This window comes from Anas platyrhynchos, chromosome 2 (genome assembly GCF_047663525.1).
Source record: "Anas platyrhynchos isolate ZD024472 breed Pekin duck chromosome 2, IASCAAS_PekinDuck_T2T, whole genome shotgun sequence".
Lineage (NCBI taxonomy): Eukaryota > Metazoa > Chordata > Aves > Anseriformes > Anatidae > Anas > Anas platyrhynchos.
Window position 1 is genome coordinate 110,617,441 of NC_092588.1, and position 14,621 is coordinate 110,632,061.

Consider the following 14,621-nt stretch of genomic DNA (forward strand, 5'->3'; position numbering starts at 1 on the left):
CTACGATTCAGTCAGGTAACTGGACATATAAAGATAAGTCTTTGCAGCTGTTCATTGCAAATAGCAAAATGCAAACGTGGTTTACCCTTAAGCACCTAGCACTACCAGCAGGAAACCCAGTTTGAAAAACCTGTTCTGAAATATACAGTGGGGACAACAATTTTTAGCATTTATAAATCATAACTTCCCTGGTGAAGTGTAGTCTTAATCTATTTTTCTGATATGCTGGAGGCAGTAGCATTCCCTTCAGACTCAAATGTTTTCCATTGACTGTATCTTTCTTTATCTGGCTTCCACCCCAAAAATGCCTATCCCCCACCCCCACACAGTTTCTCCCTGGTGCAAAGCTAGTCTGCCCACCTCAACTTCTGTGTCTGGCTGCCATTCCATGCACTTACTGGTAATTTCACCTCATACCCCAAGCCCTATTTTTACTGGCTAAGTCTTCAGAAATTGGGAACTGAGTTTTGAACACTTCACTCTAAAGGTGTGCAGCACACAGGATAATCTGCTCACCCCAATAATTGGGGTGATGTTAATAATGCATAAATACCACCTAAGTTTCATTACTAAATTTCATTAAGTTTCAAGGGAGAAGAGGTTCCTGAGTGGTAAAAGAACAGAAGTTCAGGGATACAAGCAGAAACTAGACTGTTCCATTCTGACCGTAAAGCAGCGTATTCTGAGAACAGACAGTGTGGCACAATTGTCTATGCATTTTTGTTGTTGTTGCTTTTTTGTTTTATTGCTGCTGTACATTAGAGGAATGGATTATACACTGACATTTAAACATAATTATCCTCAAAAATAACTTAGAAAACATATCACCAAGAAAATAAAAATGCTTCTTTTTAGTGTGACAGTCACCAGTTCCCTAGCTTCATGGATAATACATTAGCAAAGAGGAAAACTCAGCCTTCACCCAGTTTCTTTATTCCAACTAAAGGGCAAGACTGATGAGAAAAATAAAGATACCAACAATGACAATCTGTAAGGTAAATATTTCAGATGAAGTCCTGGGTTGGCTTCAAAATAGAATTTGTGTATATTTTCTTTAACATTTGACATTGTATATTCCAGTACAACACAGAGACTCTCAGCTATGAAGTATCTACCTATGAGAATAAGTTCTTCAAGAAAGCAAGGAGAAAAGCATTAAGAAACAAGAACCCTAAGCTTCTCGCTTTACGTGCTCATTGAAATCTTGACTTTCTTTTGAACTCCTCTCTGTGACACTTGAACTCTGATGCAAAATCTAGAAATTTCCATTGAAAACTCATGTACAAATTAAAATAAAGTTCAAAGATCTAACTTCACCGAGCTTCCCATTTAACACACTTTGCATGGTAAGGTTAATAAGTACTACAAAGTTGCATTAAGCATGGCACATTAGCTAAGGAAGAAGAGAATAGAGAAGGAAACAACTCAGAGAACAATTAAGGAACAATAATGCATTCAAAGAATTTAGCCTGATCCACAGGATTTGCAAAACTCCCCCTTCTGCAAAGCAAAGCATCCAACATGCACTCATCCTACTTATGCAGTCAAATGACTTGGATGGTCTCTGAGTCTAAAGAGGCCTTTCAGCATACCAGTGAATTTTACCCAAATAGGATTGCTGAAAATTATCTTATACCTCCTAAGGCCAAAAGCAGCATGTAGAGGTTCACTACATAACCGTAAGCACAGCACAGTGGACAGGTGGTATCAACCCAGGGAAGCCACTTCTCCTGTCTTACCCATCCTTTCTGGTTTAGGACCTCTAGTTCATCAGAAGACTATCTCCTACAATGTCTAGCACTGTGTAGCTCTGATACTGCTTGAGCCCAAGGCCAATGGAGGCAGATACCAGCATACTATAGGGCAATCTCCAAACCTATCAAGGTTAGGAATACTTCTCCTCCCTCGGATAGGCCATATACTCTTATCCTGGATCCTGTTGCTCTGAAACACACGTTTCTTTGGGGAAAAAGAAAATACAGCTTCAGTAAATCTAGAGACATTAAGCTGCCATTCAAAGGAAGAAGGTATGTTAAAGAATGTCTTAACACTTTTTTTTTTCACCAGAGCTTACCAGAGACATTCCATAGGTAACCTTTTAAAAGGGAATCCTAGCCATGAACAATTATTAGACTTTTGGAAATTCTTGGGTCCAGCAGCCAAACTTCCTCTCCTTATTCTTGCCAGGCAGAGAACTCAGAAATGTAGAAAGCACTTTCATGATAAACAGTAGGCGTAAGAGCCCTTCTGAAATGTAGCTTTGAAAATATTCATCCTTCTATGCCAGTGTAATTGCCGCATTTTTTGTGTATTATGTAATACATACACTAATTTGTTATTATATAACAGTAAATTGCCCTCACTATTTTTTTTCCCATAAAAGTCACAGAGTGTGCAATGTGGATACAAAACTTCTGTTTCAATTTTCAGGTAATTGCTATACAGATCTCCTCCTGGCTCTGAATTTAAAAAACTGAAATTCTTATCTTTCTCCCCATACACCGTGTATGTTTTAAAACAGATTTCAGAGTGTTTGATACATTTTTTTTTAATACTACCTATTGCAGAACTGAGTTTCTCAGCTCATCTGCCCTCTTTTGTCCAGATTAATACACTGATTAATACACTGTGGTTGCAACCACCACATCCTCTTTCCTGACTCTAGATAGTGGCAGATTAGGTGGCCTAGAAAATCCATCTCAATCCATATCACTGTGACATGAGAGATTTAGACTCAGAGAGTTAGTCTCTTACTTAACCATGGTGAGACTGATGCTTCATGTGGGTTTGTACATTGAATATTCTTCACCTATGAACTCTTTCAATTTATCCTTCACTTACTGAGCTTTACAAATACTTTCTCTCTTATTAATTGTTATTAATTAGCCTTGAAATAAATGTTCCTTTAATTTCTCCTTAATTTCCATAGTAATCCCCCTTGTAAAACAACAGCCTCTAATTTTTTCATGCTTGGTATACACATATTGGAAAATGGGTTTATCTACAGAGTCACACTGACTATCACAATTTATAACAGTGTGCTTAATTCTCTGGAACCAAACTGAACACTAAATGCCTTGAGCTGTTTGGTGGGAAATTAGATTTGTGCTAAACAGCTTAATGCTCCAAGGAGTGCAAAACAAACTAGAGGTGGCAATTTTATGATTTTCGGAACTTCAAACTGACCATATTTTTATCACTATCTCCAAACTCAGATGTCATTAATATTTTTTTTCTACATATCATTGTCCCCAAACGGAATTAAATAACTAAATGGGGAATAGGGGATAACAAAATCCCTCTAATTTAAAACACTGTACACTCTGAAGGAAAGAAAGAAAGATTATTTGGGAGAAGTTAGATTTAAATCTTACTTTTTAGATATAACTACATCAGTAAATATGATGTGCTTTAAGATGGGCAAACTAGAAGTAAACACTAATTATTGAAAAGTTGAAAAATATTTTACCTTATTCCTTTTCAAAACTGCAGTAGAAGGATAGATCTATTAAATCCTTTATTTCTGGAATGCATGCCACTACTCAGGTCACGTAAGAGAAAGGGGCAAATAAAAAATGCTAAAATTATTTGTGGTCAATCATTTAAGTGGTCATTTGAGCTGATGTCATATGAATTACAAATAACAGCCACTCTTGTATGAACAAGAGTTCCTTATATAAATTCCCAAATATTGTTATTACAATATGATAATGCAACCCAATTTTCTATTTCAGCAAGACTTGATACTAGCAAATCTTTTATTGCATAATGAAGTGTCATCTCCATAATGAAATTTCATACGATACATTTACCATGGCAAAAAATACGTATTTACAATAGAGGAACAACATAAATTTTTATTGCAATGATGAAGCTTTTGGAGCAGTAATTATGTGGCTAAAAGGCTGAGATTGTCACAGAGCACTTCCAAGACAGGTCTCCACAAGCAAGACCTTTACTGCAGTATTTTGTGTTAAATTCAGTGCTGTTTCTGCCCCTTAACTGAAGATCTTGTCCATAACAATGTAGTGAAAAGATAAAATATACACTGGAAGAATCTGGGTTTGTGAACTAACTCAGTCAGACTGCCAAGTTATTTTAGTTCCATTATGAAAATAAAGGAGCCTATCTTAGTGCTGAAAGTAGCAGAGTTTGAATAATTCTCTGTTGCTTTAGTATGATGAACAGGATGGCAAGCTCGACCCATCTGTCCAGTTTTCATTGCCAGATATTGGCCTTCATTGGAGTCAAAAGAAAGAAAAAGAAAAAAGAGAAAAAAAAATGCAATGGGAAGACAGAAGGGAAGGGGAAGGGGAAGGGGAAGGGGAAGGGGAAAGGGAAGGGGAAGGGGAAGGGGAACGGGAACGGGAACGGGAACGGGAACGGGAACGGGAATGGGAAGGGGAAGGGGAATGGGAACGGGAACGGGAACAGGAACAGGAACGGGAAGGGGAGTATGCAGAACAGTACCTGTTCTACATACATAGATTGAAATCATCAACCCATCCAAGCAGCCTTCTGGCTGTTGAGCAGCCAGAAGTTAAAACAGATTAAACAGATTTCATTCTGCGATGTACAATGGAATTACTGGTTCCCCTGCAACCAGTACATCTCCAGAGATTTTCATTAGTTTCTCTTTGAAGTTGATAAGACCTAGAAGAAGAAAACTAGTCCAGCTGATAGTAAAAACAGTTGGGCTGTCTTTATGTATTTTTTTAAAACTACTATTATTGTAGTCATATGGTTATTATTATACTTATTTTACAAAATGTCATTCAATAAATTAGCATTACATTTCACAATATTTTTATAAAATTGTATAACGATATTATTAAAACGTTATGAGGAAGTGATACAATCCTTAAAAATAATAATAAAAAAAAAAGAATAAAAAAATCAAAGTGTAGCTTGAATGGAAACTTTATTGAGCAGCCCATAATCCAGGGAAAAAGATCACAGAAGACCAATACGCACTAACAGAGGGGAAAACAAACAAACAAACAAACAAAAAAAAAAAAACAAAAAACAACACTGCATCAGTCTTTGTATATCTCCACTTGGGCTATGTTACTGACATTTCCAAGTTTGCAGATTTAGGGAAACAGATCCTTTCATATGTTTACCCCGTTTGAAGCAGAGAGTATTCTTCTCTGGCCACATCAAGACTCTACAGAGGGTTTTTATTTTTCTTTAGGTTCTTTGTTTTTTCATTTCTATTAGAATTTGACAATTGCAGCTCACTGGCAGAGATCAATCTGTGTATTCTGATAAATCCTATTATTTTACATTGGATCCATTATTATGAGTAAAAGCTTGAATTAAAGGACTGTGACATGGGATTCTTCAAGGTGAAGAGGACCAAGATGGTCATCTTTGTGTTGTATGTTTCTCTGCCACCTAGATAAGTGCAAGCATATATGGCAGCTGCCTCTAAAGAAAAGAACTGCAGAAAACAACACTAACAAACTGTCACAAAATTTTCACTTGGATACTGGTGAGATAGGTCCAATATAACAAAAATAAATAAATAAATAAATAAATAAATAAATAGATAAGATCAGAGACTGAGATTTGAGCAGATATAGTTTCACTTTTTAACCTCTCAGAAGGAATTATCCATTCCATGTACTTTTGTACCATAGGGACTATCTGGTTTGAATGCTATCTGTATGGGGTCATTGGAATAAGCACAGAAGTCCCACAGACTGAATGCTATGGGACTTTCAAGTCCTCTCAAAAGAAGGAACTAATGTTTAAACTAGAAAAATAGCTGAGACATAAGATCACTACCCATGGTCCAGTCCTGAAGACAGCAACAACACAAGAAACAGCTACAAGAATCTGCAAAATAAATAAATGCCATGTATATATATAAATATATACATTAAATAAAAATAAAAATAAAAATAAAATATTGAGGTTATTTCTTAATAGTATCTCTACAGACACTTGACAGGATATAAGATCATAAAATCATAGAATGCTTTGGGTTGGAAGGGACCTTAAAGATCACAATGTTCCAGCCCCCTGCCATGGGCAAGGACACCTCCCAGTACACCAAGTTGCTCAAAACCCCATCCAACCTGGCCTTGAACACCTGCAGGAATATGACATCCACAGCTTCTCTGGACAACCTGTTCCAGTGCCTCACCACCCTCTGTGTAAAGAATTTCTTCAGCATATCTCATCTAACATACCCTTTTTTAGTTTAAAGCCAGTCCCCTTTGTTCTATCACTGCACTCCCTGTGCTACTGCTTACTCTACTCTCCTATAGGCCCTCTTAAGGTACTGGAAAGCTGCAATAAGGTCTCCCTGGAGCCTTTTCTTCTCCAGGCTGAACAACCCCAACTCCCTGAACCTCTCTTCAGAGGTGAGTTGTTCCAGCCCTTAATTTTAATATTAAATATTATTTTTTTAAGATTATTATTTTCTTCTTCAATTACACTTAACAACTGATTTTGATCACCCTACACATCCCAGTGTCAAGTAAAGAAAAGCAATGAACCTGGGGGCTAATTGCCAAAAATTTTGTCTTGAGAAAAGATGGTAAATGAGGTAATGTTCAGAGAGAATTTTTTTCCTCATTTCCTCAACTAGCTTTTTTTTTTTGCTTTTTTTTTTGCTTTTTTTTCAGAGAAGAAAGGGGAGAAATTTCTAACACACAGAAGAAATCTGACTGTTTCAGTAGTCAGGGCTATCCTTAAAAACATATTTGAATACCTACAGATAGAAAGGAGTGCCTGAATATAGCCACTTAACTCCCACGCAGGATCCCAGCTCAGGAGGTATTTTGGGGGACTCTCCCAGAGACATAAACACTTAAGTTATTCGTTACTTGGATTGTAAGTGCTGCAAACAGTCTGTTCTGGAGGAAGGAATGCCCGGGGAGAAAACATCGTTTTTATTAATTTCCCTGTTAGTCACAGCACATTGAAACTTGAGCAGTCACACAAGGGTCTCCTCTGGGAATGCACTGCCTACTCAGCACCCCTTCTGTCCTTGGTCCCTTGGGAATGTTGGGTCTTCCAGAGAGTTCCCAGTTTGTCACTTGTGCTTACGCACACACAACACTGGACTGGGTTCACTTAAACCAGCGCTTTTAGAAATGGCCTTCAGGTTTGATCTAGCAACTCAATGGTTTTGCCTACAAACCTGTAGTAGAAAAAATTTGGCTCAATCATTTTTAATTCTCGCCTTCATTTATCATCCAGAATCTCTGTCTCCTTATGAACAAAGGAGAATATATATAACTGCATTCAATTTATGAGATGTGTTTGAGTATTAATCATTTTATATATGTCAAAACACATTTTGGAAGCTGGCCAAAACCATATTTGCATTTCTGCACTTTTAAAGGGTAACAGCAGCAAACGACTAAACACACTGCTACAGTAACGTGTTTCTCACATATATTTTTCTCCTTCAGGATCCTGAATTAAATTCAGGTTTATCAATAAAAAACACTACCAAAACAGCTTTGATTATTTTTTTTTAAATAAAGGTCTCTTATAGATAAAGCCATTGTTGCTTGCTTCTGAACACTCCCTGCTTTCATTGTGCAGAGCTTTTTCTTACAGCTGCTAAATCCTATTTTCACGAGGAAAAAAAAAAAAAAAAAAAGTAATTTTGCACCTCTAATCATCAAAGCAGCATAATTTAGGCCTTTATTTTGTCAGTCATGAATTGTCTTTCTTGTAAGCACATAATGTCATAATATTCTTTTTGATTAATGAGGATCCTACAATTACAGGGTAGGAACCATCATGCAGAGCTTGTTTAAAGGCAAAAATTACAGTTAATGCTAATACATTACCAAAGAGTTAGGGGTGGAATTATTACTGTCACCAAATCAAAAAAAAATCTGCATCCAGAAGACTGATAGCTTTTGTCATTTCTGGAATGAAGTTCTGGGCATTTGATGAACTTTCACATGGGACCTCTTGAATGCCCACTCCTATTTTTGCACGCTTAATGTCATTGCACACATTATCTGGAATACCTCTGCCTACCTCAGGGACTGACAGATGTGGACTGAAGTCTTTGACTACAAAACAAAAGGAGTCTAGCAAAAGCTAGCCCATGTAAATGGAAATCCATCACATGTGTAATAACCGTTTAGAGGCGTCACCGTACAATCAGCCTCCACCATGCAAGTTAGAAACAATGACCAGCAAGGCACACGGAGGCAGAAAACTTAATCTTATAACAATAATGTTAAAAATCAAAACCAAAGTGAACCAATAAGCCTTCAAATTAATCCTTGTATTGTTAGAGGCTAATTCTTTGTTTGTTACTGCCAGTTGTTAAAAATGCATTTTTCCAAGTCTTTTCACTGAAAAAAGCAATTTAACAAAACAGTATATCTTGTGGTATAGTGAAGAAATTTATTTTTATCCACATGTCCAGACACTGATCCCTGCTGCAGAAACACCAGAACATTTTCTTGAAGTGTCTCTGTGACATAAATAACAATCCCAAGAGTGAGAGAGGGACATGCAAATTTTACATGATGCTGAAGTATTTTTTCAATTTTGCTTTCAGCAATTTTAGAAAGAGTACTCCAGTCTTTCTACTGTTTATTATTTTTTGACATATCTCAGTAGTACAAATACACTAAAGATCAAAACCTTAGGATTGAAAATCTCAAAACCAATTTTCCCATTAGAAAATAATTACTTGGGATGGGAATGATTAAACAATGAGCACAAATGATGTCAAAAATAAAGTGCCTTTGATACTGCACATTCAGAACATGCTATCATCTTCCTTGAAATCTCATCTTCTGTCATAACTTCTTATTTAATTTCACTCTAGTTGGGTGTATCATGCTTGAATAACTCAAGTGTGGAGGCTCATTCCAACTTCCAATGTGTCAATGTCATTAACTGAACATGTTTTACAGTGGAAAAGACTGGCTGATGTACCAACTCAGTCATTATCCAGCAGACAGATATACAGCTGAAAGCCATTAACCCAGAGAAAACAAATGATTGCTCTCAGGCTGTGCCCTTCCAAGTTTATGCTGCGTGTAAGGAAAAACACCCAATCTCACACTGTGGTTCCCCTTGATATAAAGACCTTTTGTTATAAAAAAGTATTCCCTTAAAATTAACAGATTATTTTAAATATTCCATTTTACTTGGAAAGGCAACATAGATTCAGGGTTCTAAAAACCATGAGAAAACATAAACACATAATAAGCAACATAAGTATATAGCCTAGAGCATGAGATAATACTACATAATCCATTTTCTACCACCTAAGGGGCTTCAAGCATCAGTTAGAGGGAGAAGAAACAAAACCAATTTCACCTACTACAATCTTTTGATGTTCTCCATTAAAAGTAATGGACCATGATAAGCAAGAGGTCAGGAGACTGCATTATTCAGTAGCATTTTACAACTTTCATTTCTATGACATTTTTAATATTACCAATGATGCCACAATATTTTAACCACATTTAATGATCTAAAAATTATCTGAATCAAATATCAAGTTTGTTAAATAATTAAAAGATTCAGCTTTACGATAAGCATGACTGCTAAGTATCTTATTGCCAACCTGTACTCTAAATTTCACAGATTATTATATATAATTTATATATAAATATAAATTTCACAGAGTTCCTGAGCCAAAAGTTGTATTCAGTGCAATGGTCAGCAGCTGCTGGTGGATCAAGTCTCCATGATTTTTAATGTCTGCTTTTTAAATTAATTTTGAGAGAGGATTTATGCAGCAAAAGCATGGGAGGACCACCAGCAAATGTCGATTATCACAACTCCACTAAATTCAGTATAGTCCTCCAGTCACCAGTCCAGAACACGGTATTTATCTTTTTTTGGTTTTATAAATCTTTAGAGCAGAAGGCGCAGATGAGGCATCCCTGTCCTAACAGTTCTGTATCAAAACTGTCTTTGACAACTTCCATTGACACAGAAGTATTGACTTTGGGAAAAAGTTCTAGGGGCCATTATCTTAGATAATACATATTTTCTTACAGTGTTAGCTGAAATGACAACACAGACTTATGCTTGCTCTGGTAATGTTAATCCAGTTGTCATATGCATCAAGGAAACCAAAATACAAGTATTAGAATGAACTCAATAAAATAATCTCCAAAGATATTAGAAGCCAATTCTCAGTTAAGAAATGTTTCCTCTTTGTACTTACGTCAGTGGAAATTTCTTCCTATATGCAATAAAGCAGGCCTGAAGTGGGCACCAACTCATTTCTGCTTTGTGAGGAAAAGTGATCCATATCTATCCTGTTCTTGGCCTCTGCAGTAGTCATTCTCATTCCATAATGTTCATCCTTATGGACTGACATCACTTTCCCTTAAATTGCACAAAGGGCTGCATACAACATCATGTTTTGTTTTGTTTTGTTTCGTTTTGTTTTTTATTTTTTATTTCAGCCCCCTGTTTTTGCAGACAATCATCCCAAACAATCCCATAGAGAAGTTTATCAAGCTTCATCTTCAAAAAATTTCAATGGTCTCATTCCACTGTTCATCTGAAGACTGTTACACAACCCTCAGTATTCTGATTGTTATTCCAGATGGTTAGAAAATTTCTTCTAATTATCAACCTAAATTTATTCATGGGATCCATTTGTTCTTCTGCCAGTATTGTTCTGTAGCAACAAATTTTACTCACTGCTGAGTTGGGTTGGGATCAGTAAGCCGTAACCTAAAGATAAAAGGATCATAGTCTGGCATTTGTTTATGAACTATTTCCCCTGTACTTATTTAACAGAAAAAGATGAAGTGAGGTGATGAGAAATGTAAGTGAATGTCATTGGCAGTTAAAATGATAGCTTACAAAGTTACATGACAATTAAGAGTCTTCCTAAATTACAGTTCACGCTTTAAATGATTAATATCTAATTATCTGTACATGTATATCTCTATAAGGTAATTATCTCTAACTTGTTAAATACATAAGCATTCTACAAAAGCTTTGGCCATTAACAGAGTAATTTATCAATAATGTGCTTTGACTTAATTACATAGAAAATATATTTATTGCATATATTAACCTGATGAAATGATTTGGCTTGTTAGAAGAACCTTTTTAATTCTGATGGTGGCTTTTTAAGCCGTCTGCTGAACATAACATCTGCTTTTTCCAGGATCCAGACTTCCACCCCTGCTCCACACCCAGCACTTGCCTGTTCTGATTTTTCACTGCAAGCAGCCATCCTTCACTCTGATTTCTACCTTCCCCTTCCAGGCAATTCCCGTTCACAGTCTTGACCTTCCTATACTACAAATGGATGCACATAAAAGAACAAAACAGGGCCTACTCCTAACCTCCATAAGGGAAATCTGGTCCATATAGTGACTGCGAGTGCTCTCAAGAGCATATCCTAATGCAACCAAAATGCCAGGCTCTTCCTCAGCCTTTGAGGCAGAGGTCTGCACAGGAGAATGTCAGGAACAGGCTGGGTAGCTTAAAGTGCTTTTTATCACAGATAAAGCAGGCAGCTTGGTACCTCCAGCACCAATACCCCTGCCAAGAGACAACGGGAATCTATTTGCTTTTGTTTGATTTTGTTGCATGCTACCTTTAAGACCATTACTCAGGGTCAAATAGTCATTGAATAAGACATAGTAAGCTGGAGTTGGTCAGGAGACAAAACTTGCAGCGCTCATCCCAAATGACTTTGTCAGACAAAGATTTTTTCAGCCCACAGGGCAGAAAAACAAACAAACAAACAAAACAAACAAAGAAACAGTAGCAAACAGATTAAATAGCATGTACTTCTAATTTTCCCAAGGCTGCTTAGATATTTATGTGAAGCACAAAAAATAATGAGCAGCTTTGTCCAGTCCATGGCTGGAGTATCTGCCAGGCTCCTTAATGACCAACCACCTTTTATTTAATTTTTTTTCTTATGGAACAGATTTCCACAAAACATGATTCCTTTGCCTTTTTTGCCAGAACTGTCTCTTTGTCCAAAGCTGTCTATAAAAGGCATGCCTGAATAGTCTGCTGCTATTAAAGTCATGCGGGCGTATATACACAAAAGCTGCTCCTTCCAAGTATCATACCTGTTTCTCCACACATGAGAAGCGGAAAGAACAGGTTTGCTTCAAGCTTGAATCTATTATATCTTACTGGCTGCAACCATTCCTGTGAAAGAAAAAAAAAAAAAAACTCCACTGTAATCTTTGTATTTTTTTAATCTTTGTATTTTTGTGTTACAGGTTGTGCAAGATTTTTGCTTCCCGACAAGGTTCAGGGGAATATAGATGGATGGATGGATGGATGGATGGATGGATGGATGGATGGATTAGATAGATAGATAATAGCAGGAGAGAAGGAAGGAAGGAAGGAAGGAAGGAAGGAAGGAAGGAAGGAAGGAAGGAAGGAAGGAAGGAAGGAAGGAAGGAAGGAAGGAAGGAAGGAAGGAAGGAAGAGAAAGAAAGAAAGAAAGAAAGAAAGAAAGAAAGAAAGAAAGAAAGAAAGAAAGAAAGAAAGAAAGAAAGAAAGAAAGAAAGAAAGAAAGAAAGAAAGAAAGAAAGAAAGAAAGAAAGAAAGAAAGAAAGGAGAGAAAGAGAAAGAGAGAAAGAGAGAGAGAAAGAGAGAGAGAAAGAGAGAGAGAAAGAGAGAGAGATAGAGAACGAAAGAATGAAAGAACGAAAGAACGAATGAAAGAACGAACGAAAGAGAGAAAGAGAGAAAGAGAGAAAGAGAGAAAGAGAGAGAGAAAGAGAGAAAGAGAGAAAGAGAGAGAGAGAAAGAGAGAGAGAGAAAGAGAGAAAGAAAGAAAGAAAGAAAGAAAGAAAGAAAGAAAGAAAGAAAGAAAGAAAGAAAGAAAGAAAGAAAGAAAGAAAGAAAGAAAAAGAAAGAAAGAAAGAAAAAGAAAGAAAGAAAGAAAGAAAGAAAGAAAGAAAGAAAGAAAGAAAGAAAGAAAGAAAGAAAGAAAGAAAGAAAGAAAGAAAGAAAGAAAGAAAGAAAGAAAGAAAGAAAGAAAGAAAGAAAGAAAGAAAGAAAGAAAGAAAGAAAGAAAGAAAGAAAGAGAAGGCTGACAGATGACCTAGAGTTTTCACATTTCCACTAGGAGTAAAGAAGTGGTTTCAATGATATTTAAGGAATTTAGGAAAATGGCTCTTCCCCTACCTACCCATCCACAATGAATAAAAAGATTTTGTGTGTGTATTTTTTTTTCTTAAAAAAAATAATAATAAATTAAAATACATATATGGAAAATAAATCTGCTCCTAGTGGACAGTCTGGATTGTAAATGTAGTATTTCAGTTGGCAGATTAGCAAGCTTTCATGGGAATTAGTAGAAATCCCCATCATTCACAGCTGACATGGACAATAAAATCTGTTTTCTGTCATTAATTTGGCACCATCAGACTGACTGGTCACCTGCAGTGAGCTGTGAGGGATGGGAAGTGGGGAACAGTAATGTCTATTCACCAGATAGTACTGTGGAAAGCAAACAAAAAATAATCTGGGTAAAACTGTGGGCCACAGAGAACTTCTTGTTCATTCAATGCAGAGTGCAAGTTTACTAATGTGATTCCTCAGAGCTCTTCTCTTATCCACAGTTCAGGGAAGGGAACCATTTCCTTTTTACAAGAAGGAAAGAAAAACAAATATACAGAAGATTGATAAAAGTACAAGGCATAAGCACTGACAAGTCTTTGAGGAACTACTTATTCATTAATAATATTTACTTAGCAATAACAGATGTTCAAAGGTCAGCTTTTCAATGTTTCAGTACAAAATTTATTTTTAAGTAGATAGTCTTTGGAGTGGCTTAGATCAGATTTCAGGATTTAGAAATATATTACTTTGATCAGATTTCAGGATTTAGAACCATATTACTCAAGGAGCTCATTTTACTCCAGGTAGACTTCTTGAGAAGGAACCTGCTAGCTGGGGAAAGGACTTTAAAACTTGGCTGTGTGAATTTTATTGTTGCCAAAGTACAAACAGCTTTACCAGTTTGACATTTCTGGTCCTGAATGCTGTAAGTTTGCTCAGACATAGCTAGCTCAGACAACATGCTGGCTCAGCAGCACAAGAGTCTTTGTACAAAATTCTGGGCAAATCTCAAAAGACAGAGTTTAGACAAGGTTGTTAAAGCTGGCTAAAGCAACTAACACTAACAGTGAGTTTTGAGGGCAGCAAATCAGTGCCAGATTTCACTGAAGCCTGGTGAACAGAACCCCACTTAATACCAAAAGTATTTTTTGGGCAGAAAAGTAGAAACACATGCCAGTTGCCCCATTTTCCATTTCTGTCTTGGAGACGGAAAAAAGCTGACAAATCAGAAGAAATTAAAAGCTCTGTATCTGTGGAGTGTGGTCAGTTCTGCACCCACCTCTGTGATTACACGGTTATGGATGTTTAGACTCAGCTAAACTTTGCACAGGACTTTTCCACATCCATCCATAGTGAGAGCAACCCACTGGTTACACATCTAGAGAAAACAAAATATGCAACAGGGAGTACAATTTTATGTCCTACATGTCAGGGCATTCTGCTACATTTTATATTCCACAGCAGCATTACCATGTGGAAATGTGTGGACATGTGCTCCAAGCTCAGCCAAGATGTTGTGTACTATCCCTACAGTACAAGGTGCAACTGTGGACTGTTGT

General features: G+C 36.6%; 1 long non-coding RNA gene across 1 annotated transcript in view; it reads right to left on the minus strand.

Moving 5' to 3' along the window:
• Window positions 1–10,566: 10,566 nt before the first annotated feature.
• The window catches only part of LOC119716148 (uncharacterized), a 35,146-nt gene continuing 31,091 nt past the window's right edge, over window positions 10,567–14,621 (minus strand). Inside the window, exons 2-3 of the long non-coding RNA XR_005263914.2 lie at window positions 12,054–12,135; window positions 10,567–10,689 (exon numbers count right to left, since the gene is read on the minus strand). This is a non-coding gene — a long non-coding RNA (uncharacterized lncRNA). The remainder of the gene's footprint in view (window positions 10,690–12,053; window positions 12,136–14,621) is intronic.